Source organism: Sminthopsis crassicaudata, chromosome 1 (genome assembly GCF_048593235.1).
Source record: "Sminthopsis crassicaudata isolate SCR6 chromosome 1, ASM4859323v1, whole genome shotgun sequence".
NCBI classification, from domain to species: Eukaryota; Metazoa; Chordata; class Mammalia; order Dasyuromorphia; family Dasyuridae; genus Sminthopsis; species Sminthopsis crassicaudata.
Genome location: NC_133617.1, coordinates 208,715,992 through 208,737,615, shown reverse-complemented (window position 1 = coordinate 208,737,615; position 21,624 = coordinate 208,715,992).

Below are 21,624 nucleotides of genomic sequence, written 5' to 3'. Positions count from 1 at the left end.
CATATTCAGTACAGAGAAGATAGTGAAAGCAAGTGAAAGAGGGTAAGAGAAGAATCAGATCAGAGTAAGAAAGTTTAAGCATGTTGGAATAGGCTGAAAGGAATTTGAAAGCTTGGGAACTATAAGAAATACTAAAGCAATTGGCTGCTAATTTTAAAAACTAGTGGCAAACAGTTTACTCTTGCATTATCAGGTACTTAACCTTTTCCTGGTTCACAAAAAAAGATTTGTGTGAGTTGAGGAAAACAATCAAAAGATATTTCTTTCTTAAATTGTATAACTGAATTTGGCTTATAACTAAAAGGTTTGGGTTTTTTTTGTTTTTTGTTTTTTAATGTCTAAAACTAGCTAAAAGCAGTAAATATTGTAAATGAAAAGGTGAAGGTGAGATGAAAAACCTTACCTGGATCAGGTTTGCATATAAAAGCCTAGAGATCTGAGAGTATGCAGCTCCCTTCCTTTCAACAAAAGTAGGGGGAGATGTCAGAGAAAAAAGTGGATGTCAATCAAAGAAGGTAAACAGAGAAGCAAGAACAGTAAGTGGGGCCTTTTTCTGGAATCCTTGTACATTCCTCTTCAATTGAAACTTGTTAGATTTCTTAAAACTATCTTGTTAGCAAGATAATTATCCCTAAGAACTTGTTTGAGTTGAGTTTTATATATATACAGAGAGAGAGAGAGAGAGAGAGAGAGAGAGAAACTCCCAATGAAGGAGTGAGTTTACTGATAATCTACAACTTTGTAATGTAAAAATTATTTCTAACAATTGGCTTTTACACCAGGAATGTTGAACTTAAGACCATCTCTCTTACTATTGCAATTACAAATATTTAAATAAGGTGTTCTATTGATTTATATTATGTAATTTGTAATTTTTTTTTGTGAAGTTATTATTTTAAAACTTAAAGTTACTATAACTAATGTGTATAGAATTATAAGCTTGATGTGGAATATAAAATTTCCATATAAGAAAATAAAAGTGACAATTTGGCTCCTGAAAACTTTTGATTATTTTTTTTTAATTATCTGGAATTGAGAATTGAAAATTTCATCATTTCATTGTTTATTTTAGATCACTTGGCTTATGACAGAATAACTATGGAGTGCCCTGACTTGAGCCCTTCCTCCCTACCCTTTTACAAAATGAGGGAAGTATCCAAGAACACAGCCCAATTTGGATCCCATGCTTGTTAAATGAAATTCCTTTTATAACAGTTTCTGTTGTTTTAAAAAAACAGCTCATGTTTACATGATGTAAATAACTGAATATTTATTTATTTTTTTAAATTTTTCAAAACTGGGCCTGTTTTAAGATAAAGTAATTTGTGACAGTATCAAAAATTCTACTACCTAACAATGCAAGGAAATTTTAAGATGTTTGTTTTCACTGCAAGTTCTCTGAAAATGGTTACTTCTATTAGTCTCCATCTGCCTTCAGCAAAATTATTTAATATTTAAGTGTATCATGATCTTATTGTTTAATTGTTATGATCTTACTAAGTGCTAATGAGATAATGAGATATTAGCACTTAGTAAGAACCTAACATTTAATGACTGTGATAACAAATATGATCTGCAGTTTTCTTGAAGCACCTAGAACAGGATTTTGACCTGATATCCCTGCAGTTAGTTTTGACTGTGCTCTGCAGGCACATGTGTTAGATTATATACAATGATTTCTAAGAATTTTGTTATTGTTTTTGCTTTTAGTTGTTTTTTTTTTTTTTTTTTTTTTTTTTGTTTGTTTTTTTACATAAATCTGAAGCCAGTGATTGGTGAAATTTATTACTGAGATGAAATCTCTTGGCAATGTAACTAATATCTTTTTGAGTTTTGAATTTGGGAATGATTAATGAATTATTAAGTCAGTAATCTACCATATGAGAAAAATACTATAAGCTACTCAGAAGTATGTGACCCTGAACCATTAGAGGATTCTGATTCTGACGCAGTTTCCTGTTGTGTTTTATTTTATTTTTTTTTAAATAAGAATTTATCTGATTATTCCTAAGTCTGGCTATAGAATTGAATTTTTATTAAATGACTGGTTGTCAAACTGTGCTAAGGATAATTTATTCTTTCAAATATGTGCTCCCAGGCTGAAGCCTGAAGAACAAGTTTGATGGTATTATACTTATATCCCTGCTTTTTGCTCTTATAGCAAATTTCTATAATCAGAGCAAATGGTCAATAGAAGCCATGAGCACAATTCAATTATGTAATATCTTGCTGTTTTCAATCTGAAAATATGTAGTCATATTGTCCTGAATAATTAAGTGAATGAGTATTTAGCCTAGTCTTCTATTACTAGATGTATATGTTTGTATGAAACAAGGTCTTTAAAGGTTTCAAAATAAAGAGCGATTAATACAATTGTCTGTGGGACCTGTCATTTTATTGTTTATTAAAATTAAAGCTGAAACATCTTTTACACTAGTTTGTACTATGTGTCCTGAACATGTTTTCTTATGAATAACTTATTTGAAAGTTGTTGGCCAATCTATATTGCCTCTCTTCATTTTATAGCTATCCTTGTGGACTGGTCTTTCTGTTTCATATTACTCTAATCTCTATTTGTTAGATTCATTTTATTCTAGATTTTGGTCAGTTACAGATACATCCACCAGCTTCAGAGATCTGATTTAACACTATGGATGCTTCATGCAGTTCCAACTTACCACACTCTACTCCAAAAAAATGGTATCCTGTAGGATAACTTACCTCAATGCCCATTTTCAGCAGGAGAATGAGATCATTGCCTGTGAAGATTCTTACAAGGTGCTAAGTCACTGGAATGAATAGAGACAATAATTATGAACAATCATGCTGAGCAATGCTAAATTAGATAATTATTGTCTCTATTCATTCCAATGATTTAGCACCCTGTAAGAATTTTAACATCATCCCTACAAGGAGATGTTATGGGCCCGAAATTGAAACAAGGTACTGAAGAGACAATGGTAAATCTAGTTTAGCATTGATTTAATCCTATAACCAATAATGGTTTCCTCATGATATAATGATTGGTGTGTACTCAGTGTGGGGCATATAAGCGAGAAGCTCTCAGGACTTTGGGAGAACTTCAGAGAACTTTGGGAAAGGGCCAAGGAGAACTTCAGGAGATTTAGACTGAAGTTTCATTCCCACTTCAACCTTTGTGCTGGCTGGAGACATTTGGACAAGAGCTCTCAGGAACCAAGGAGAGAGGAAGGCCTCCAGAAAGCTAGTTGAGCCCCAAGTGAAGGAGATAAGATTTTGGAAAAGACAATAAAGGAGTTGGACTTTAACTCCTGGCTGCATTTGAGATAATTATTGAAACCGAACCGAAGCCAAGGCTGCCTTCAGAAGCTCCCCTAGAAACCTGCTCACAGAGAACGATTATAATTTAGAGAAAAAGAACATTACAAGACTAAGACTGGGTCAGACCATGACAGATACAGACAATGAAGGGGACAATAAAGACTTTGGACTCTCTTCTTGTCTATCCTCGTGGTGACTATTCAGCTGATCCCAAGGCCCTTCTGGAGGATCTCCAGAAAGCTAGCCCAGATATTACAACTTACTATCTCATGAGGGAATTGAGGGTATACTCAAATAGCTCTGACTGTTAAAAAGATTTTTTAATCCTGAGCCAAAAACTATCTTTCAGCAGCTTCAGCCCTGTGCTTCCAAAAGAGAACTCCTTTGGGACCAGATCAATTATACTGAACCATGCTAAATTAATTGTAAGAATCCTAACAATTGCCCCATTTGCCCAAAGGACTTGTTTTGGGAATAAATTGGCAAATTTTGGTTGATAAATGAACCCCAAACTATTTAACATCTGAATGGGTCACCTGTATCAGTAATATTTGGGAATTAGGATGGGAAACATTAGGTTAAGATTTGAGTAAATATCATTAAAGAGTACATCACTGACAATTCAGTTTGTCAAATTATAGAATGTATATAGACATACATGACTAGCCATAGAAAAGTAAATACAATGAATATCTGAGCCCTGGTGGAGAGAGAGGATTTTACAGAACTACCTGTACAATTTATAATAGTGTTTGTTTTATTACAAGGGTTGGACAGTTAGTAAATGCAGATCAAAGAGTAAATTGATCATATGTTTTGGGAATAGATCTATAGGTCTAATAGAGTTATAGATCTCTTAAAGATTTGGAATCATGATTCTTAAAACATGAAGAAAACCAAGAACTTAAGATGAATGATAGACACTGATGCCTAGGTAGAATTGGTAAAGTATTCTGTAAAGAGTCTGAACAAAAGTCTCTATGACTATTGCTACTGGTTGCCCCATCACCCAGATGGTACCATTCCCTTTGGATAGGGAGAAACTATTCTCAGTAATACAATTATCTAAGACAATTCCAAAAGACTCATGATGGAAAATGCTATCCACATCCAGAGAAAGAACCATGGGATCTGAATACAGATTGAAGAATATTATTTTCACCTTTTTTGTTTTTTTCTTTGTTTTTCTTTCTCATGATTTTTCCCTTTTGCTCTGATTCTTTCACAACATGACTCATGTGGAAATATGAAATATGTTTAATATGATTATACATATATTACCTGTGCCAAATTGCAGTCATGACAAACAGGCCAGGGAAGGAGGGAGAGAGAAAAAATGGAAATCAAAAGTAAATGTGAAAACAAAAAAACAAAAAAAAAAAAAAAAAAAGCTTTTCTCATTATAGATAAGATGATCTGTATATGGAGGGTGAAGGGTAAGAAAAGATACAGTAATGTTCCTTAGAAATAAACTCAGAATTATTTTCCCAAGATATTTACTTGTTTTATTCTGGGCATGTGATTTCATTGGTGTAAGAAACTCGTGAGAAATATCCTTTCTATCAATACCATTCAGGAAATACATTTGCAACTCATAGTTGTAGAGTGTTTCTTGGGGCTATGGGAGGTTGAATGACTTGCCCAATGTCATACTGCCAGTATGGGACAGAGAGTAGACTAGAATAAAAGTTCTTCTAATATTGAGATGGGCTTTCTATCTAGTATGTCATTCTATTTTTTGTGCAAATTTATTCAGAATAAAACTGACCAATGTGAATCAGTTGTATTATATATTTTTGGTAGAATACTTTTGGATAATTTATTTTTTACCACATTAGTAATTTTTGTATGTTTCCTTTTTTGTATATATAAAAAACAGTATTCTGTTATCTATCTACCTGAGTATCTTTATTGATCTTCATGGAGAAGCTAATTTTGTATTTTAACAGAATTCTATTCTCTTAAATTAGTTATGGGAAAGAGGTTCATTTAAAAAATTTAAAGCAAAAATCCTGGAGAATCTGTAAATGGTGAATTACACAAAATGAATAAGATTCAGTCTTTAGTCTAATAGTTATTGAGATCTGGAATGCATAAAGGAAAAAAAGGATTCCAAAAATCAAACATTGTTTCTTCTTTACTTTATAGACTACACATAATATTGTATCTAATAACTTTTATCCCATCATACCTAGCATGTGTATATTTTTTTTGGTCTAGACCAGTGATTTCATCTGTATAGTGGAAAATTTTATCAATACAGATGAGATCAATAACTATAGAACTTCTCAATAATTTACATAATAATTGTTATTCATTATCATGTTTAGACTGATGATATTAACAATGTTAAGATTAATTTGTATTGTTCCCAGAAGGAAGGAATGAACCAAAGGGTGAATGGAAAAATATTTATTAATTGCTATTGCCAGTCACTGTGAATTTTTTTTTCAAAGAACTAGTTCTTGCCTTCAAAGAATTTTCATTCAGGAAATAATGGGAAATTCATAAATAATGAGACATAGGTATAGAAAGAAACGTTGTTTGTTATGTAGCAGTTAGGTTGATATGCTGATCTGGAGTCAGAAAAACCTGAGATTATATCTGGCCTCAGATACTTACAACTCAACTGAAAAATGAAGATGACAATAGCACCTTACTCCAGGACTGTTGTGAGATCAAATGAGATATTTATAAAGCACTAAACACAGTACTTGGCACATTGTAGGTAATATATCAATGCTAGCTATTATTATTTTTGTTATCTTTAATATACATAATAAGAGCTCTGAGAACAGATGGTAACTGCCTTTAAGTTCAAGAAGAATGGTTAAATGGAAGAAACATTTGTTGTTTGATATTAAAAGGCAGAGTTATTATGAATGAAGATAATTAAGAAAAAGTCAAGTTTTAGTTCATTATAAAGTTGAAAATGTACTACAATTTATTATTCTCCCAAGGTAAGAGTTTTTTTTTTCATTCATAATAGTCTTCAGGAAGATTCTATGAGAATCACTTGTGATGGGTGCTGTGAAAAACATTTCTATTCAGATCTGAGTTGAATTCAATAACTCAGAAGTTTCTTATAATTCTGAGATTCACTGTCTCATTTATGTCAGTAAGCATTCATCTACTATATTCAAGGCACAATATAACAGAATGTTAGGTTTAAAAAATGAAAAACAACAGTGTCAATGCTTTCATGGAACACATACATGAATGGGGGAAGGGAAAGGAAGGATATGATAGAAAGTTAGCAGAGGGAGAACCAGAGGACAGAAGATCCAGGTGTCAATCTTTGTTCACTTACCACCTGTAATAACTTGGCATATTATTTTTCCTCCCTGGTCACAAATTTCATCAACCATAAAGTGAATTTGGAATAAATGGTCTTATCTCTAAGGTCCTTTCTAATTCTAAACCCAATGATTCTATGATCTTATCACATGTACATAAATAAGTATAACTTGAGCAACTCTAAAACTTAAGTAAACCTATCTATATCAGTCTACCTATTACATACTCTGATGTACCAATTTGTAAATTCCTGTCAAAACAAAATAAAAGAAACAAGATAACTGTTACATTCTTGATAAAACTATGCTGGTTCCATTATCCCTATTTCATTTCCCAGATGTTCATTCATTCAAAAGTTTACCAGAAATTGAGAAAAATCCATTTTTAATTTTTTTTCTAAATCAGCACATTAGCCCTTCTGTAGTCCTGACGTATATTTCACTCTCCAACTCTAATATACTGTGTTTCTATGATTGCTTCTAATAAGTATACAAATTATTGGATTTGGGGTACAAAATAAAAAGGTCCTTTTTTTGTATTGTACTTAAAATTGGAAAACCCATTTTTCCAAAATTGGGCTGATTTTAAGGATAATAGAGCACGTCAAAGCACATTATTATCAGGGCATATATTTTCTTTAGTACAGCATTTACCCCATGTACGTGTTGGAGTTTTAGCAAAGTGCACAAAATGTTTGACTCACTTATCTTACCCTGTCCTTTTCCCCTATGACTTATCCTATCTCCATGTGGCACTGCATATCTTATACTATATATATGTAATTCATTTATTTGTTAACAGAAATAAGAACCAGTATCTCACAATCATTTCCTCTAATTATATGGTGAATTAAAATTTCACTAAACCATCCTAGAATGAACTTAACACATTGTTTTGCCTCAAAAAAAAAATTGTTGAGTATTAATTGCATAGCATGAAATTATAAGTAACCTTCCTTCTAAGACACATTAATTAGCAACATGGGATAAGGTAGCTATTTATTTATGAAGATACTTTATTAATTAGTATAGCTAAGTAAAGCAAGATAGTACACTGTATACTCTAGGGTTTTCATTGCCTTATTTGTCACTTTGAAATGTAGGGTCAATGGTAGGAAAAAAAAAAAAAACAGTTAATGAGTGGTTGCTATAATTATAGTTTAAAAAAAAAACAAAAAAACACTACTTTGTACCATGACATTTGAGGAGCAGTGTTAACACCTGCCTCATGGGCTAACCATATTCTTTCAGGATTTGTTTATAAGCAATTGTTATAAAGATATGGTCTACTGGTTATAGATGTGCTTTAAGAATAACAGTTATCATAGATCTCTACCATACCTCTTGAAATCACTGCACCTCTCCTTTATCCTATCCATTCTGAATAAGTCTATCTGTGAGAGACAGCTTTAAAAACTGGATTTCTAATTTAAATCCTCTAGTTCATTCATCAGGATGAAACTAATGTTGGATGTAGGCATCTCTGACAACCAAATGTTTGCAAATACTCAGAGAATTATTGCATAGCAGATACCCAGAGACAAGGTCTTTACTGTCCATCAGTTCCTATGAGATTTATTGTTTGCTTCCAGACTTAAAGAAATATCTCTACAATAGATACATTAAATGGAAACATTGGAGAAATACTTAGAAAAAAAATCAATGAAAGGTGTAGCTTCCTCTTGGGAATAATCTTTGCAAATTCTAATGCTGCTTAATGCTCTGTTTGCTCATTCCATAGCCTTTGTAGCCTCAAATTTTTGATAGATTAATTTTCCCCCTTTACTTTTGTTACTTAGGAAGCTAAAGTGCAGTATGCTGGTTTGTGTGTTAATATAAGAGCCATGGTTTTTAAATGTATATATTTCAGAAAGATTGCTGAGACAGAAACAGAGGACATACAAAACAAAACACATACACATAGAAATTGACATAATTTACTTTTCTCTTAAAATTATAAACTGGGCAGTTAGGTGGGGGAATGGATAGAGCACTGGGCCTAGAGTTAGGAAACCTCAGACACAAGCCATGTGACCTTGAACACTTCATTTAACCCTGTTTGCCTCAGCTATCTCATCTGTAAATAAGCTAGAGAAGGAAATGACAAATTACTCTATTTTTGCCAAGAAAATTCCAATTTTGTTTCACACATACTTAAATTCAGTGCTTAATTGTTGTGGCTTTTCTCCTTCACCAAACTATGTATCAGTACTAGCAAATAATTATCAAGTACTAGCAAATTTGCCCAAAGTTTGCCCAGTGTTGTGTATTTCTTCTTTGAGGTTAAAACCCAGCATTCAAAGAGAAGGTATAAAGTTTTCAACAAGATCACCTACCTGTTCTGTTTCCCTTGACCTGGATAAGAAATGCTTCTCATGGCCTTCTAGGACACCAGTTCCTTTAAATCATGAACAGGCATGAACTACTTGCCAATTCAAGTTCAGTGAGGGGGTGATACATTATGCATACTCTGTATTGGAAGTTCAGTATGATTTTGTATAGGTAGCCAGCAAAAATTACAAAACACCATTTTCTTTATTTTCCAAGTTGTTTTAAAATTAACTCTTTGACATTTTGAAAAATTAATAAGCACAATTTGTGATAAAATCAATGTAATCTTCCTCAAAATAAAACAATTATCTATTGTTCCATTATTGTAGCTCAAAAATTACATTCCTACCTAATTTATGTAAGGAGCCATATATAAGCTTTATTGTAATAGGGATTTTCTGGATTTAACCTCTGATATAAAAGCATGTTCACTAATCTGCTCCCCTCATCAGTAGCAGATAACTGGGTAGCCTTAGAGATGAAAAGCTCCCAGCAGTTCAATGAAACTAGTGCAATAACCCACAGAGATGAGGTGGGCAGGATTCATTTCTCACTACTGAAGTGATTAGCCTACATAACAAAACATTGCCCTCACCATATCACCTTAGCTTACACAGCTCTCTTATATGTAATGCAAAATTTGCATAATTGCAAAGTGGAGTTCTATTGTTTGCAGAATGATAACCACTGTAGCCTCTTTTAGAGCTTACTTCCTCATTGAATCTAGTATTTCTTTTCTGAGTTTTCCATTTCTTGCATTCTAATTTTCTGAAATAAAGGCATTGAAAAAGACTGATCATTTCCCTCTTTAACTACCACTTAATACTCCATGTGTCCAATCACTTCCAGGCTTTCCCTTTAAACATGCTCCAGAATCCTGGTTTATGAGTCCTTATTTCCATTTAAGTGTTTCCCCCATCATGTGTCACTCTGCTCTAGGTCATTCAAGATGCCCATATTTGTGTCTGTATTCAATTTCACTGAAAATTGGATCCAATACTTCAGTAAATAGTAGACTGTAGTTCTGTAACACTCTCCATTTCATAACCCACATTTTAAAATGCCCAAGCACTCTTATGTATTTTAACAACTGCATACTGGCCTTTGTCAAACTACCTGTGCTTTATGTCTCATAAATCTTATACTTGAGAGTACCCTGCCAGTGGAGAGCTTCTAGCACATTTGAGAAGTTCCTATTGATTTCCCAAAATATGTTTCATCTGGTATTTTACTACCTAATGTTACAGTATGATTTAAAGTTATCTAGAGGTCATTTCTCTTTTTACTTTACTTTTTACTGTGCTTAGCATTTCATAAAAGATTGGAGGATGCTAGTCTATTGAGCAGTTCTGGAAGGTTAGGCTTAAGTCTGCCAGCGTGAGGTGGCAGATACACTGTTAAAAGTTCCTTATGGCAGAAATTAATCTATTTTTGTAATAGCTTCAAGGATCCTGGGAATAATAATGATATCTATCCTCCAGGGTTGTAAGGATCAAATGAGATAATTTATTTAAACTTTTTGTAAACCTTAATGTATTATGTAAATGCTAAATATTATTGTCATTAATTATATTCAATAGAATTACTTAAATGTTGTAGAGATTTAGACTGACTGATAAAAATATTTTATTAAATGCCTACTATATCCAAGGCACTGTATTTACAATAAGATACAAAAAGAGGCAAAAGTTCTTGCCCTCAAGGACTTCACATTGTAATGGGAGAGACAATATGCAAACAGATATATACATAATAAACTATATACAAGATAAATAGAAAATGATTAGCAAAGAGAGGCTCCAGAAATTAAAATGAATAGGGTTATAAAAAGTATTAGTTATAAAAGATGCTAATTTTAATTAGGACTTAAAGGAAGATGGGGGAGTCAATAAGCAGAATTGAAAACAAAACATTTCAAATATGAGGGACAGACTGAAATTCCCAGACACAAGGGATAGAATGTCTTGTGTGTGGAAAAGCCAGGACACTGGAGTCAGTAAATTTAAGAGTAAATGGTGGAGAGTAAGGTGTAAGAAGAGTGAAAAGGTAGGAGAGAGCTAAGTTATAAAGAGCTTTGAATGCCAAACAGAATTTTGTTTTTAATTATGGAGACAATAGGGAGACTCTGCAGTTTATTGGGGGGATGAGAGGGAGGAAGCTTGATTGGACCTGGCCTTTAGTAAAAATCACTTTAGTTATTGAATAGAGGACTGGAGAAGAGAGAGCTTGAGGTAAATATACCCAACAGTAGAGGAATGAGAGACACTGAACAGTCAAAGATAACTTTGAGATTGTAAGCCTGAAGTACTAGGAGAAGGATGTTTTCTTTTACAAAAATAAAGAAGGTAGAGGGAGAATGGCTGGGGGGTGAAATAATGAGTTCAGTTTTGGACATGTTAAGTTTAAGTTTTCTACTGGACAACTTGTCCAATTGGGGATATCAGAAAGGTAGTTGTAGTTACAAAAAATTGAGGTCAGTAGACAGATTGAGGCAAGTTAAGTAGACCTGAAAAATGTAAGGATATGGCCCAAAATTAAATCCTAAGAATTGATGTGATCATGAAGTGAAGTAGTATAAAGGAACAAAAAGGAGGAAATGGGAAGGGAAAGATAGAAGAAAGAGAGATGAGAAATGGCAGGGCAGAGGTGAGGGAAGGAAGAAACAGCAAGATCTTCTCTTCTTGTTGAATAGTTGATTTAGGACTATTCTTTTTCTTTCTTACCCAAAGGATTCCATATTTCTTACAGTAATCTAAAAGAACTGAACCATGGCCACACTAATAATTACCATTGTAACCAGTGACTTAGTTTATTTATGCTTTTACTAACTGGATTGAGAATACAATAGATTAAGTGTAGTATAGAGCTGAAAAGCAAATAAATTAGTGAATTTACCTGAGTTCAAATCTTATTCAACAATGTTAGCTAAATTCCTTAACCTCTCTGTGCCTCAATTTTTCTATCTGTAAAATGAGAAAAATAGTGGTAGCAGCAGCAGCAGAAGCAGTACTAGTAGCAAAAGCAACAGTAGAAACAGCAATAGCAGTAGTAGAAATAGCATCCACTGTATGCCAGACACTGAACTTTACAAATATTATTTCTGTTATTCTCGCAACAACTTTGCTTTGATTATATGCCTTTTGTGATATAAGACCAAGAGTAATTTCTCACTACCTTTAAAATGAAGCCCTTAGGTTGGTGTTCAAGATCCTCCACAATATGGCTAAGCCCTCTCTTTTCAACCTTATCTGACACTACTTTCCAGCATGAATTATTCACATTCAACAGGAATCCACACTGGACTTTTTGTCATTGTCTACAAAATAGCCTAGACTTTCATATCACTGTGCTTTTTTATTGCTTTGGTTTTGTTTCTTTTTGTTCATTTTACTCCTTAAGCTGAAAATGCGGTCTTTCCTCTTCTCTATCAAAATTTAATAGTTCCAAATGTCCCAAATTAAATTTCATCTTTATGAAGCCTTTCTGAAGTAAATGATCTCTTTTTTCTCAACTATTATAGAATGTCTCTCTATGATATAACATATAATCTGTTGTACTGAATTGTAAGTTAACAGTTTGCAAAAGAAACATCTTGTCTCTCCAATTGAATTATAAACACCTGTAATGCAGGAAACAGCTTATATATTTTATATCTTTCATAGCACCTGACACAGGTGCCTTTAATGTAATAGATGCTCAATAAAGGTTAAATGAATGAATGAATGAATGAATGAATGAATGAATGAAATGCTTTAAAATATGCTGGGAAGGAAAAAAATTGTGTGGTAAAATTCAAAAGAGTATTAACTTTAGAATTAGAGGGCTTCATTTTGTAATGCCAGAGAAACTAAGGCCAGATAGAGGTTAGAGAGTTATAATAATTTAATTTATTGGAGAGTAAGTCAATTGACTGGATTGGACTCTCATTTCTAAGGATCCAGTCCTAAATGTGAGGTATAGAGATTTTTTATAAAGAGTCAGAAATAATGACATAATGGGGAGCAGATGGGGTGACATAATGGGGAGGCACTAGAGATGGGAAGGTTATCTGATATTCTGATGGGGAAAGGTATTTGATATTCTAATAGTTTGGGATGGGGAGCAGCATCTGATATTCTAAAATATAAGATTTTTTATCCTTATCAATTATTCTGATGATTAAAAGGGAAGGGTGGTATGATAGCCTGAGGTTAGGAGCAGAATGACTGAAGTAGGGCAGTTCAAGGAGACTGTGGCATTACAATTTTAAATCCCTGTTTTACCACTTAATGCCTATGTGATATTGGGCAAGCAAATTAACTTCTAGTATTTCTATTTTTTCACTAGTTTCAGGATTTGGACCACATAAATTAAAAGGTTCTTTCTAGCTCCAAAACGAAATTTTCTATGACCTTGTGAAAAGAAAATATTTGTCTAATTCCCAATAGCAGCATCCAAAAAAGTTAAAACTCAAGAGAAATAATCAAATTTAAAGAACTGACAAAATTAGGAAAATCAGCTTTCCAAAATAAAGCATGTCCAATTCAAAAGATAGCTATTAAATGCATACTTTAAATTACCATACAATTAGCTTTACCAACAACATAACAACCACTTGTTAGACTGTGTGATTCTAACACTAAAGCAAAAGACATTGTAAATTGAGGATGGAAAGAACATCCTTAGGACTCTGTCATATCCCAGAAACTCTTTATCCTGGAAACCATTTCATTTCTGAAAATAAATCCTAATTAGAGCCCTCTGCTCTTCAAGCCCCTCTATCTGATTGTATAGTAGTGGTGGTGGTGGTGAAATTTATTTCTAGAATCTGTATTCAACAAGGTATTCTATGACTATTTTTTTTTTTTTAACCAGAGGGCACTCTTCTAGATTTCTGCATCATCCTGCATATAAATTTTTCTCATCACCCCCACCTTAAACACACCTTTTTTTTTTTTTTAGTTTTCTTTAGAATATAATTTCATATGATTGAATCTTTAAGTCTATATGTGTCTAAAATCAATGATTACTAATTCTTTTTTTTCCAGTAAATTCCACTACTGATCCTTGTTGTAATATTTCTGTATATCTATTATTTCCTATTTTTTTTTTTTTTCCTATAACGGGCTTAATATCTTCTCTAGGAATTTGGTTGCTGTACTACTTGGTGTAGATAGTATTGATATTATTTCATTGCTTCTGGTACCCTTTAGCAAGATGCAATTTTCTTCCTTATCTCTTTTAAGTAAATCTATTTTACTTTTGTTTTATCTGAGATCAGAATTGCTACCCCTGCTTTTTTTTTTTTTTTTTTGCTTCAATTAAAGTGTAATAAATTCTCCTCCAGCCTTTTACCTTTACTTTGTATGTATCTAAATGTATTTCTTATAAACAACATAAATTTGGATTATATTTTGATTAATTCACTCTGCTACTTGCTTTCATTTTATGGGAGAGTTAATCCCATTTATATTCACAATTATGATTACCAGCTCTGTTTTCCCTCCATCCTATTTTATCCCCTGCATATACTTTTATTCTCTCTTTCCATCCTGACCATTCTTATTAGTATTTTGTTTCTCACCCACTCCATTTTTTACCTCCCCTACTTTCTATTACCCCTCCTACATTCTCTTAGCCCTTTCTCCTAGTATTTTTGCTCTCCCTTCTATCCAGAACCTTTCTTTTCTTTTCTCTTTCTCCTCCTACTTCCTTATAGGGTAAGATAAATTTCTATATCCAACTGAGTGATTAAGTTATTCCCTATTTAAGCAAAAACTGATGAAATTAAGCTTCATATAATGCTCATCCCTCTCCCTTCTTTCCCTATATTGTAATAGGCATCTACACTTTTGTCCTGCCATTGGACTTTGACTATTCAGGAAAAGAGAATGAGGCTGAAAACTTTGTAAAGCTCTTCCTCACTTAGATAACAATTCATGAGCAAGTCAATTCATTACCTGTGTTGTTATTGATCCTCTTCAGAAAAAAAAAAAAAAAAAATGAAAATGGACAACAGCAATCACCACCACCATCTTCTTAGTCACCAAGGTTCGCAATTTGGTGTGAACCAAGAGCTGTCACCCTTGACTTTCCTTTCTTTTTCAGACTTCAGTACAACCAGTTATCAAGTCTGTCAATTCTATTTTCATGAAATCTCTCATGTATGTCTCTTTCTCTAATACTGTCACAATCATAGTGTCAATCTTCATCACTTCATGCCTAGAATATTTTCATAACCTTCTGGTTGTTCTCCTTTCCTCAAGTCTTCTTTACTCTGTCCTTCACTCAGGGATCAAATTGATCTTCCTAAAATGTAGGACTCACCATGGATGTGCTAGACCAAGATCTTACCAGCAGTCAAGAACCAAATGTTAATTTTTTAATGTGAGCCTTTACACTTAGGAAATTAGCAAAGTTACAAATCAAGCCTTTGTTATGGTTTTGCTGAATATTTAGAATTAATAATGTGATGGAAAATAAGTTATTAATGCATATTAAACTTACAAATATGCCATATAAGCTTATTTTTAGAGACCCAGTTATTAAATATTTATCAGCAGGCCATTAGGTCTGACTATAATCTGATCATATCATCTCCTATTCAATAAAACTCATAGGGAACCAGTATCTCCAGAATCAAATATAAAATACTCAGTTTGACTTCAATAGTCATATATAACCTAATCCCTTTCTATCTTTCCAGTTATCTCACACCTTTCCCTTTTGAAACCAGTGACATTGGCATTCTTACTGTTCCTTGCATAAGACACTCCATTTCCTGACTTGGAATCTTTATACTGACTGATTTTTATGCTTAGAATGCTTTCACAATTCCTAGCTCCTCTGGTATCTTTCAAGTTTCAACAAAAGTCTTACTTTATGCAAGAAATCTTATTCAACCTTCTTTATTCTTAATTCTTTGACTTTGAGACTACTCCTAATTATACGTGTGCATGTATTCACATGCTTATTTATGCAAACTTTTTTGCATATTGTTTCCCCATTACTCTGTGTATTCCTTTGGAGGGATTGATTGACAGAGATGGGAATAAATGAGAATTCCTCATGGAATGGAGACTGGTGTTTGAAAAATCTCTAGGAAAGGATGGGAATGATGAGACTGAATTATATTGAAAAAAGAGTACAGGTGGTAATCAGTATTCACAAAGATTTGGCCTTAATTAGAGTTGTCCAAGGGCATTAGGCAGGCAACTGGAAAGCAGGACAGAAGGTGTAGAGGTGGCCGGCTCAGGGAATGGCAAGCTGTGTGGAACTGTAAATGATCAGATAGAGTATCTGGAGTAGTATGGAATGTTTGTACATATTGTGTTGTTTTCTAACAATGCAAGATCCTCCATGACTGGGAATGTTTCTGTTTGTGTTTATATGTGGAAAAATGAAGGCTAACCAACCAAAAAAAGAAAACTCATTTGACTCATTTTTATGTTTTTGTTTGTTGTTGTTGTTGTTGTTGCTGTTTTTTGTTTTTTTTTTCCTACCAAGGATAATGACCTTTGAATTGAAAAGGATAGGAAAAAAATATTAAATGGAATACTATATATAGAGAGAAGTACAAAGAAAGAATCTACTCACTTTAAATCATTCATTCATTTGCATTTGCCCCAAATGCACCATAGCCTACATAACAACAAGAAGTAAAATACATGACTGTTGAGCCTATTACATTGGAACAGACACAAAATCGGAACACAAAATTAAAGTAGGGTGGATATTTTTTTAAAAAACAAAGCTATGATAAGCAAGCATATTTTAGCTCAGTGAGGTCAACATACTTCCTGGTCAAATTAAAGAACATATCACAAAAATTAGTAACAAAATTATTTTTCTTTCATTTCCTCTTGCACATCATTAATTTTTTTTCTATGCATTTAAAAATATTTTGTTGATATTCTCTTCTTCGGACATATCTCTACTCTTCAAAGTGAAACAAACTATATCAGGTGTTGTGACTGCTTTAGTCACCAGGATATCTTAGAATCAGCTGGAATCAGGATAAACAAAAGTCTTTATTCTTGATCTTTTGGGGTCGCTATCAGGGGATTAGATATAGGAATCTCCCCTCCTCCTTTCTCTCTCTCCACCACCAAAGAATGATCCTGCTTGTCCTACTCTACCCTCTGATCTCTCCTCCCCTTCTTTGTCCACACCCACCAATAGAGCCAGCACAGAATAGTTGGGGAGGGTCATTCTCTAAGCATATGTTAATAGAGAATTGTCCAACTGATAATTAGCCTTAAATGCTAGAGTTTAAGTGCATCTGCTCAGTTCTAGCCCTTTATGATCAGGAGTTAAGGTAGAAGACTCTGGGAAAATGGCAGAGAGGGTTAGGAAACTTTCAGCTCTCTAGATTTCTTCCATAGGAAAAGAAAGAACATTGCATCAAAGGGAATGTAGAGGTCAGTGGAAATAAATAAAAATCAGAATAAAGTAATTGTTCTCCTAAGACTAATTAAGAAGATCCTGATAAAGATATGATCTCCTGGGGCAGAGGTTCAGCCTAAGTGAAGTGCAAATACCTCCAAGACAACTCTGCAAAATCAACAAACAACAAGCACTGGGATAGCTTGGGTTGAGGGTTGGGGGAGCTTTAGCTTTAGAAACTTTTATCTCCAGAGACTGCATTGGGGTCTGTGTGACCAATGAATAGAAAGTCCATTGTCAAGGGACACCAGGAACTCTTTCTACTTTATCATACTTTCTGCATATATCTGAGTACAGAGGCAAGAATTTTTCTCATCATGTATACACATATGAACAGATAGGTACAGAGAGAGTATTTTAAACCATACTTTCCCTCAGCCTGTGCAGGAAATAACTTTCACCAAATGAGAAAACTATTTACCACCAGAAATTAGTTTGTTCTACCTATTTGTAAAAGAGCATTTAATGAGATTGTAATTATTAAACAAAGAAAACTTTGTGATTCTATAAACACAAGTTGCCAGCACTAAGCAGAAATTAACATAAAGACTATAATAATAATCTTCAATTGCAGTATATAAGATAAATTCACATGCATCATCAGTCTTTTTTCACATGACTAACAAAGCTTAGCAGCAAGAGATAGAATAACAAATTCCATTTAAAATAATTGTAAATAATATAAAGTACTTAGAAGTCTACATGCCAAGACAAGCCTAAGAACTATATGATTATAATTATAAAACACATTTGACACAAAATCAGATCTATCTAAACAACTAAAAAAATATCAACTGCTCATGGGCAGTTGATTTAGACAGAATGACAATTCTACCTAACCTAAGTTACTTATCTAGTGCCATACTAATCAAACTAACAAAACAATAACAACAACAACAAAAAAAAATCATCTTATACGTCCAGAAAAAAATAACAATAGAAGTAATTTGAAGGAACAAAAGATCAAAACTATCAAGGGAATTAATGGAAAACATAAGGTGATCTAGCAATACCAGATTTCAAAACTGTATTAAAAATCAATAATCATCAAAATTATGTGCTACTGGATAAGTAATAGAGTAGTAGATCAGTGATTTAGACATAAAGGATAACACCATAAGCAAATTAAAAGAGCAAGGAAGAGTCCATTTATCAAATCTATGGGAAGGGGAAGAATTAATGACCAAATAAGAGACAGAGAACATTACAAAATGCAAAATAGATAAATTTGATTATATTAAATCAAAAAGCTTTGTATAAATAAAATCAATGCAGCCAAGAATAGAAGAAAAGCAAAAAGTTGGAATGTAATCTTTGCAAAAAGTATATAAGTAATTTTTGCAGAAAGTGTCTCTGATAAAGGTTTTGAAGAGGTCAAATGAAGAGGCTTTGGGTGAAGATGGGTCAGTAGGTCCTTCCTGGCTGTCTGATTATCTCTTTCTCTCTTCTCCTCCTCCCTCCAAAGTACCAAGGCCAGATTCCTTAGTGAATGAATTTGCTTACTCAATGCTGTGTTAAAACAAAATCTTTATTGATTAGAAAGGAAATGCAGCAGGGTCTGGCGGGCAAAGGGTTTCAAGATAGAAAGCCTATTTGCAAAAAATAGGATTTTGGAGATTCTTTTTATACACAAACAGAATCATAAAACAGAGTTTGTATTTGCAAAGGACTTTTCTGGTTCCTTCAGATATAGAGAAGTTTGTATATCAAAGAAGTTCCTGAGCAGACTTGTAAATCCTTTGAAGTTTATATAAGACAGGAATTTCTTTTAAGGATGTAAAATTCTATTAATCATTTGTGTCTCAGGTTATCTCCTTTGACCTCTTCTAAGACAGAAATTTCTCTGTTAATCATTTGTGTCTTGGGCTATCTTTTTGACCTCTTCAGTTTCATTTTTTATAGAGAGAGAGGAGTCAAATTTTTAAAAATATAAGTCATTCCTTGATTCATAAGTGATCAAAAGATATGAACAGGAAGTTCACTTTTGATTAGTGAAATGAAAACTAAGACAACTCAGAGGCACCATCTCACACCTATCAGATTGGCCAATATGACAAATAGCTGAGATCATGCTGAAGGATGAAGCACAGGTCTCCCCAAGCTTAGCTATGCCTTTGGTTTGCAAAATATGTAAAATATTGTTATATTCTTGCCTCATTTTCTGATATCATATATCTTTTTAATCAATTTTTTTCTAGTTGCACATATAATAAAAGTTCATTAACTTTTTTAATGCAAAATTCTTTATGAATCATGTTGGGCAAGAAAAAACAAAACAAAATGGAAAAACTATGGGAGAGAAAAAGAAAACAGAACAAAGAAGTGGACACAGCATGCCTTGATTTACATTCAATTTCCATGGTTCTCTTTCTGGATGCAGATAGTGTTTTCTATAAGAAAGTTTATTGGGATTGTCTTGGATCACTGAACCACTGAGAAGAACCAAATCTCATAGTTGATCATCACACAATCTTAGTTACCATGTACCATGTTTTCTTGGTTCTGCTTGTTTCACTCAGCATAAGTTCATGCAAATATTTGCAAGCCTTCCTAAAATCAGCTTTTTTATCATTTTTTAAAGAACAATGATATTCCATTATTTTCATATACCCTAAGTTATTCAATCATTCCCCAAATGATGGGCATCTACCCATTTCCAATCCTTTGTCACCACAAAGAGCTATTACAAACATTTTTTTTTTTTTTTTTTTTTTTTTTTTTTTTTTTTGCATATGTGAGTCATTTTTCCTCCTTTATGATTTCCTTGAGGTACAGACCCAGTAGTAGTACTTCTGGGTAAAAAGGTATGCACAGTTTTATAGCTCTTTGGGCATAGTTCCAAATTGCTCTGCAGAATAGTTGGATCATTTTTATGCAGCGCAGTGGTAGTGAGGAGGTGTGAGAATTGAGGTGGGGAATGCCTTCTGATTGGTGCAGGGTCATATTGCTAGTAAGTGTCGAAACAATTCGAAACAAATCAGAAAAGGGAAGTTTATTGTTTACTAAAAAGAAGCTCTCTTAGTGGGCAAAACTCCTCATTAGGAATTTTTGCAAACTGTGTTTAACAGACCCCTGGTTATATAGGCAAATGTTGGCCTGGGGCTGGGAGTTGTCTGGATTAATCAATAAAGACATCATACTGAGATCTCCAATTGAATAAAATCACTTAACTAGGAGTTCAAAGGCTTTTTCCAGACTCTGGGAGCCCCCTGAAGGGGATCTGAGCCACCCCCAAAGGATCTCAGTTTCAATGGAGGGTGATTTGACCAAGACCTCCAATTGAATGAAGGCACTTACCTTGAGAAGGGCTTGTCTGGGAAGGTATGCTTTTCCCAGAGGAGAGTCTGAGACCCTGAATCTCCATTCTTTTACAGATTAAAGGGGACACAGTTCCAGGGTTCATGCCCATCAATTTCACAACTCTATCAACAATGCATTAGTGTCCCAGTTCGGCTACATATCCTTCAACATTTATCATTATCTTTTCCTATCATCTTAGGTAATTGAATATGTATGAGATGGCACCTCAGAGTTGTTTTAATTTGCATTTCTGTAGTCAATAGTAATTTAGAGCATATTTTTCATATGACTATGAATGGCTTTAATTTAATCATCTGAGAATTGTCTCTTAATACCTCTGACTATTCATCAATTGGGAAATAACTTTTATTCTTAAAAATTTGACATAGTTCTTGATGTAATTTAGAAATGAGACCTTTAACTTTCTGATATTTTATTCAACAATACTAAGAAATGGTTAGAAGATAATTTAAATGAGATAATAACCAGCCCTTGAGTTGTGTCTATATCCTATGCAATACACTCCAATGACCTCCTATTACATCTAGATTCAAATACAACTTTGTTTATCCAACAAGTTGGACCATAAACTTATCTAGCTATCTATATTTTTCAGTACTTCCCTTCATATACTTTATGGCCCAGCCAAACTTCCTTACAGTTCTTCAAATAGGACTCTATTTCTAATCTTTGAGCCTATGCATTAGCTGCCCTCTAGGATTGAAATGCACTTCCTCCTCATTTTAAAATTACAAAATTCTTTTAAAACTCAGTTTGAGTGTCACAGCCAACATAAATACTTTCCTAGGGGACACAGTTGATAGTCTGGAATCAGGAAGACCTGAGTTTAAATCCAGCCTCAGACACTTACTAGCAATATGACCCTGCACAAGTTACTTAATGCTTTTTCCCTCAGTTTCCTCATCTTTAAAATGAGCTAGAGAAAGAAATGGAAAATCACTTTAGTATATTT